The sequence below is a fragment of the Lampetra planeri genome, chromosome 24 (genome assembly GCF_965212315.1).
Source record: "Lampetra planeri chromosome 24, kcLamPlan1.2.h2, whole genome shotgun sequence".
In the NCBI taxonomy this organism is placed as follows: Eukaryota; Metazoa; Chordata; class Hyperoartia; order Petromyzontiformes; family Petromyzontidae; genus Lampetra; species Lampetra planeri.
Window position 1 is genome coordinate 1,029,832 of NC_136130.1, and position 7,661 is coordinate 1,037,492.

Genomic DNA, 7,661 nt, shown 5'->3' on the forward strand with positions numbered 1-7,661 from the left:
GTGTCACAACGACCACAATGTGTACACCTCCTCACACCTCCTCATTACCTCATCACAGCTCATCACCACTACCAGTGACCTCATCACCACTACCAGTGACCTCATCACAACTACCAGTGACCTCATCACAGCTCATCACCACTACCAGTGACCTCATCACAACTACCAGTGACCTCATCACAACTCATCACAACTACCAGTGACCTCATCACAGCTCATCACAACTACCAGTGACCTCATCACAGCTCATCACCACTACCAGTGACCTCATCACAACTCATCACCACTACCAGTGACCTCATCACCACTACCAGTGACCTCATCACAACTCATCACCACTACCAGTGACCTCATCACAGCTCATCACCACTACCAGTGACCTCATCACAACTCATCACCACTACCAGTGACCTCATCACAACTACCAGTGACCTCATCACAGCTCATCACCACTACCAGTGACCTCATCACAACTCATCACCACTACCAGTGACCTCATCACAACTCATCACCACTACCAGTGACCTCATCACCACTACCAGTGACCTCATCACAACTCATCACCACTACCAGTGACCTCATCACAGCTCATCACCACTACCAGTGACCTCATCACAACTCATCACCACTACCAGTGACCTCATCACAACTACCAGTGACCTCATCACAGCTCATCACCACTACCAGTGACCTCATCACAACTCATCACCACTACCAGTGACCTCATCACATCTCATCACCACTACCAGTGACCTCATCACAACTACCAGTGACCTCATCACAGCTCATCACCACTACCAGTGACCTCATCACAACTCATCACCACTACCAGTGACCTCATCACAACTCATCACCACTACCAGTGACCTCATCACCACTACCAGTGACCTCATCACAACTCATCACCACTACCAGTGACCTCATCACAGCTGCTCCCCTCCATCATCGTCGTCATCATCACAACTCTGGTAGTCTTCAAGGCTCATGATTAGCATCATCATCAAACTGTTGATTAAACTGGCCTAGAGTTGTGCGTATATTTAACCAAAGCTGCTTAAAAAATCCACTCCCAGAAGACCGCGGCGCTGATGCGATGTGTAAAAAAGACTTGTACAGTATATTTGATAGATATGTATGTTCAACTTCTTTCGTACCGTACGTAGCCAACCGTTCTAATCGGAATTTGCGGAGGAGGGGGACAAGAAACTAAACACACAACACGCAGTTCTAAAGAAATGAGTTTTTCAATCTCGAGGGGCAGATGTGGGGAAGTAGTCACGCACCGCATTTGTCCAGCTTAGCGGTTGTGTTACTTGTACAGTCTTCTCCACAGCGACGCTCATTAATACTTTGATCGCTCAGGGCTGCTCCGAGTCCCCCTGCTGATGGAGGTTTACATTGAGGCAATACACCCTGCTGACACGTGGATCAAACTCGTGAAGTCCTGCTGCTCAAATGACCATCAAAGCATCGGAGCTCGTCTGATTTCACAACCTTGCAAAGCCAGTGGTGTAAATTCCTCATTCATATGGCGGGGATTAGTCTTCATTAGACAAAACGACGATTGACTTCAGAACAAAGTGGCTTCCCCTTTGTATCGACCCCTGGAAGGATGTCGGGTTGAGTCGACCGCCCAATTATTGGGATCTTTTTAGCGCAAAAATTGGCAAAAATATGATGTTCCAAAAAAATAGGAATATGGTAAAGTTTGTGGTGGGCGGGCACAAGCCGGCGTGAGTAGGTTAAACGTTGAGTTTTATAAGGGCACCATGGGGTGACCAGTCCCTCCCCACCCAGCCCCACCCCCTCCACCCCCCACCCAGCCCCACCCTCCCCACCCAGCCCCTCCCCACCCTCCCCACCCAGCCCCTCCCCACCCTCCCCTCCCCACCCAGCCCCTCCCTGCACGACGGATGGACACAATAATCCCCTGTGGGCTGGTGTAACCTGGCGGTTCCTACCAGTATAATATATATTATACTAGTGGGAAGTGCCTGGCATTGCCCGGGCGAAAAAGACACACATACATATCGACTTACACACACACACACATATGGACTAAAACACACATCGACGCACACACACACACATCGACTCACACACACACATCGACTTACACACACACATATTGACGTAGACACACACAGCGACTCACACACACAGCGACTTACACACACACATCGACTGACACACATAGACTTACACAGACACACAGACTCACACACGCACATAGAGCCACACACACACATCGACTTACATACAGACATCACCTTACTCACACACAGCGACTCACACACACACGGACTTACACACACACATCGACTTACACACAACAACAACCGCCATTCGCCACTAAGTGGCGGTGACGTCACCACGATGCTTGTGCCAGGCTATGTGCACCTTGAGGCCACGTGAAGTGTCGAACACCCGCTGGCAGGAGGTCACGGGGCAGACCCAGATGCCACAAGTTGACTGACTGAGACGACTGGCTGATGCACCACCTGTGCCCCCCTACTGTGCCAACTTGCTGTGCTTTAGCTACCCGGCGCTCCACTCGTTGTTGTGAGCGTCACTCCTCTGCCCTCCGTTGTTGTTGGAGGGCGACTGCCCCCAACTGCCCAGTAGCGTCCTTCACGAACCTCCTCCACAGAGGCCGCTCTTGACACCGCTGGTACCAGTCATCGACAAGTCCACTCACCTCCACATCCTCCTGTACCACATCACTCCATCTCTTCTCTCGCCCGTGCCACGCCCGTTTAGCCCCCTCGATCCGGCCGAAGAAAAGCTGATTAGGCATGCGGTGGCTCGGCATGCAGGCTACATGGCCTACCCAACGCAGCTGTGATGCCGCCGCCACGAAGCCGGTCGGCAGGCGCCCCATCTGCGACCTCGCCACCACCAAGCGACGGAGCCGACCCCGCGTCCCCCTCACCTCACATGAACACACCCGCACGCACCCCCCCCCCCCATAGAGCTGGAAGGGGAGGTCACCTGATCGACCGGTTTTTATCCGAGAAGCCCTTATCGGGATTGACTTTCACGGTTTCCGGTGACCAGGGAATTGGACGACCTCCCCCGACGCTACGTTGCACCGCGGCGCTGCGACCGGCCTTATGATGGTATGGTCGCGGCGAGGGGCATTCGGCCACCGCGGTTGAAGCGCATCCCCCACACACACCCCCCACGTATCGACGAGGCAAGCAGGGGAGGGACGGGACGGCATGATTAGCAGGACTGCAGGGGCTCTTGCGCGTAGTCGCTGATGGTTAGGATAATTACGCTTGAGCGCGCAGGCACCATTGTTAGGGAAGGTAAAGGATTAAGCTGAAGTATGAATAATCAGGAGAGCGGAGGCACGCGGGGAGCCGCGCACAAATTCCCACGGCGAGCCTTTGTGATGGACGCCGCAGCATAATCTGCAATAACAAAGGCCTGCGTGATAAAGGGATTAATTAGAATTTACGCCGCGCACGCCACACATTGATTAGCATATGCGCCGCGCATGAGCGGAGAGTGTTCGGGGAGTCCGGGAGAGAGGATAAAAGGGATCGTAGCAAGATCGAGTGATCTCACTTCTCTTCAAGACGCCCGCGTGCAAGTCGGCTCCCAGCTCTGCCCTCTGGACGTCCGCGTGACGTGTCCAGACGAGCATCGAGGAAAAGCCACAGGACGCCGAATACTTCAAACCGTGAGTAGCAAGGTGAAAGGGTATCATAAGCAGATAAATAGGAAATAGGCATAAAGGTATCAGCGTAGGCCAGCCTCGTCGATTCAGACTGATTTAACAACAAGTTCCAGGTAGCAGACAATAAATCATTAATAGCTGATCGCAGCCTCGTGTGATCTCGTTGAGAGGTGTGAACGTGTGTGGTTCTGTGTACACAGTGGTTCGCCGCGTGAGTGAGCGCTGCGCGGAGCTGCGCGTGTGGGTGCGCGTGTGTTCACTACGTGTATGATACAGGTGCGCCATCACAACGTGAGTGCTCAGTGGTGAGTGAGTGCCGCGGGGAGCTGTGTGCGTGAGTGCACGTACGTTCACTACGTGTATGATACAGGTGCGCGATCACAACGTGAGTGCTCAGTGGTGAGTGGGTGCCGCGGGGAGCTGTGTGCGTGAGTGCGCGTACGTTCGCTACGTGTCGGATACGGGTGCGCATTGGTCACGTGGTTATTCGACGTGGAGGCGAGTGCCGCACCGGGCTGTAGACGGGCACATGCTCGCAGCGTGCGAGAGCTGTACGTAGCGGTGTAAAGAGGGGGAGTATGGCGTTTGATTGATGATGCTGTGCGCACGTATGCGCGTGGGAGCACCGCGTGAAGCCGTATGGGTAGGGGCGTCGCGTCCGAAGGCCGGCGAAACCCTAGCGGGTATTAGGGAGGTGGGGTAACGTAAACGGAATAGGGGATGGAGGCGGGGGGGACCCCGGGGGCCAACGGCCCCCACACAGCCTTGCCTGCCGGAGGAGCTCACGGATGGGACTTTGTCCAGATCTTTCAAGGATTTGTGAGCTCCTCACACTATCTAGCATGGTTAAACCCAGGATGGATCGTAGGCAGCCCAGCCTAAATGTTTCCAACCGGCGAAGATGCTCCATTAGGGGGGTCCACGTTTCGCAAGTGTAGAGAAGGGAGGGAATGACTGTGGCCGAGAAGACCTGAAGCTTCGTGCCGAGCGACAGACCAGGTAGCTTCCACACAGCATTCCGCACCCGATGAAAAGATAATCCCGCTCGACTGATATGGAGTGAGACCTCTGCTGTTAAACCGGAGCCGATCATGAGCACACTGCCCAGGTATGGGAAACTCTCCACTCTCTCCACAACTGCCCTATCACCAATTGGGAGTTGTGGGGGTGGAGTGTCCGATAGTACAAAATACCCAGGCAGGTGCTTAGTTTTGGTGGGGCTAATGGAAAGGCTCCATCTCTTAGTGGCAAGCTCCAGGTCCAGCAGCAGCACCTCCAACTCCTCCTCTGAGTGAGCAGCAATTACCACCAGGGCATCCTTCAATCCTGCGGAATCCATCCAGTGGTTCAGACTGTTGTTATGATGTCATATAGGGCAGTCTGTGCACAAATGCCACCCTCCCTCAGCATTTCGCTTGGGAGATCATCTCTGCCCAGTGCCTTTCCTGGTCTCAGACTCTGGATCGCCTTCAGAACTTCCTCAACAGATGGCACCTCAGCCAGCCACTCACAGGGGGATACTTCTTCTTCCAATATTTGAGGCACCGCAGCCTCCACATGGTCATCCACACTTTGTCCCCCGTTGTTTTCTAGGCTGGGGGATTTCCCCTCCCCCAGGACCTCACAGAAATGCTCAGCAAATCTGCAAACCTGTTTCTGCGGGTCGGAGATTGGATCACCATTTTTTCCCCTAATGATGGTAATAGGTGTGGGGCTGCAGGTTACTTTTTTGATAGAATTAAAGAGTGATTTGTGATGGTGGGCCATTGAGGCAGACTCCATCTCCTCAGCAACCCGCGACCACCACCCATCCTTGCAGCGCCTCACGGCTCTCCAAACCTCCGAGCGAAGGCTGCGGTAAGCCTCCTCATTCTCCGACGTGGGATGCTGTAGCCGATGAGAATGGGCCTGTCGCTTTGTCTCAACTATCCTGAACACCTCCTCTGTCAGCCAGGGTCTCTGGGGAGGTATGGATCGTGTACCCAAAGCAGCCATTGCAGCTGCATGAGCCACAGTCCTAAACCTCGCCCATTTTCCCTCGACATCAGGAGGAGTGGGGGACAATGCCAACCCCAGCCGCAAGCGATGATGAAATTCTCGCTTTGAACTTTCCCCAGCTAGTTGAGACCATGCCACTAAGGGTTTGAATGGGGTCTTGGGTGTGTAATACCGTTGAGGACTCTTGGACACCCGGGGTTGAGGCACACGTATTTATTCCGCAACAGTTGTCACAACCGCGGACATACAATACTGGAGGGGGTATCGGCCCCCTCACCCGGCTAGCTGGGAATACACTGCTAGCTATCTCTGACCTACCTCCTAGTCCTCCACTAACGGGCTAGGGGAGGCTGTCTGGCCCGACACTGGTAAGTCGGGCGACGGTACCCGGAGTCCCAGAGCACTAGCTCTGGTTCTCGGGACCACGCCGCTGGCTCGGTCCTGCGCGGCCCTGACAAGGGCGGCGTCCCAGGGGAGTCCAGGGCTATAGCTAGACGATCTTCGGTCTCACTGGTTTAGCTTTAACATTCTGCCCCGAGCCCTCTGACACATCCCCCTTTATACTCAACCCCCGCTGAGGGGTGGGGCCCCGGGCTGCCTGGTGCGGACGTCGTTGAGAGCACCCCCCCCCCGTGCACTCACGTAGCCCCGCCCACTGTGTTTGTTTCCCATAAGCTGCCATGCATAACGGCTCTCTCTCTAACACCCCTACATCATCCCCCCCCCCCCCCCCCCCGCATAGCTTGCAGCCGTCCCGGCTGCCAACATACAAAAAAAAACGACAATAAAAGCGCATTTACCCCCTGACCGCGCGTGTGCCTCACTATTTTTCAACAATAACAATAACAACACAACAAGAACGCAACAGCAAGAAGAGAAAACAACCCGACGCACCCCCCCCGATTAAATACGAATTCTGTAAAAACAGTCTATACACAATTTGCAGGGAACCCACCACACACACAACACGCAATGAACACAACCTATGTACACATCTTCCGGCCTCACAACAGTCTGCGCATTTTAGCGCGTGTCCGTGCAGCGGGCCCCTCACACGGGGTAACCCCGGGTGGTGGACCGTCAGGTGGCAACTGTCCGTCTCGGAGTGAGTCCTCATCCGACGCCGCGTGACCCTTGGCATCCCCAGGAGGGGTGATCGGGCGTGAGCCCGTCATTCCTGATGCACCTGGAGGTGGCACAGCCGGCAAGGCATTAGGTGAGCGCGGCGGAGACGGACCCAGTGAGTCGGTCGACCCCCCACATGTTTGGCCACGCGTGTGTGAAGTGGGGATGTGTACCGCAACGAAGGGTTTTAATCTAGAGGGGTGGACGAACCACCGCCGCTTCCCCCATTTGATGCGCACGCACTGCGGTCGCAAAACCTCGACCACCTCCACAGGGCCCCGCCACGGCCGCACCAGCTTAGAGGAGGTTGCGAGTGGCACCTGGGGACAGTGCAGCCATGCCTTGTCCCCCGGCTTCCACTGCAGCATGTGCGCCCGACCCAGTCTGAGCCGCTCATTCGCTTTCTGACGGAGGTCAGAGTTTTGCATAGCAGCATCCCGTGCCTCTGTCAATTTGGCCAAATTAAATTTTACATGGTCAGCCAATTTAGTTTTTCCCTGAGGCGCGGGGATTTGCAGCTGGGCACGAACAGGCGGGTCAGGTTCGCGGCCGTACATGAGGTAGAAGGGTGAAAATCCCGTAGCTGCGTGGGGGGCCATCCGGTACGCCGCCAATACCCCTTGAATTTGCAAGTCCCAATCGGTCTAGGATTCCGACCCCTGCTGTGACAACATTGACGCGATGGTCCGATGCAGACGCTCGACCATCCCGTCAGTCTGCGGGTGATACGGGGAGGTACGAATTTTCTTCGTGCCCAGGAGCTCACAGACTTCTTTGAGCAATTTACCGGAAAAATTTTTGCCCTGGTCCGTCAGCAGCCGCTCCGGAGCACCTTTGTCCAGGACATAACCCT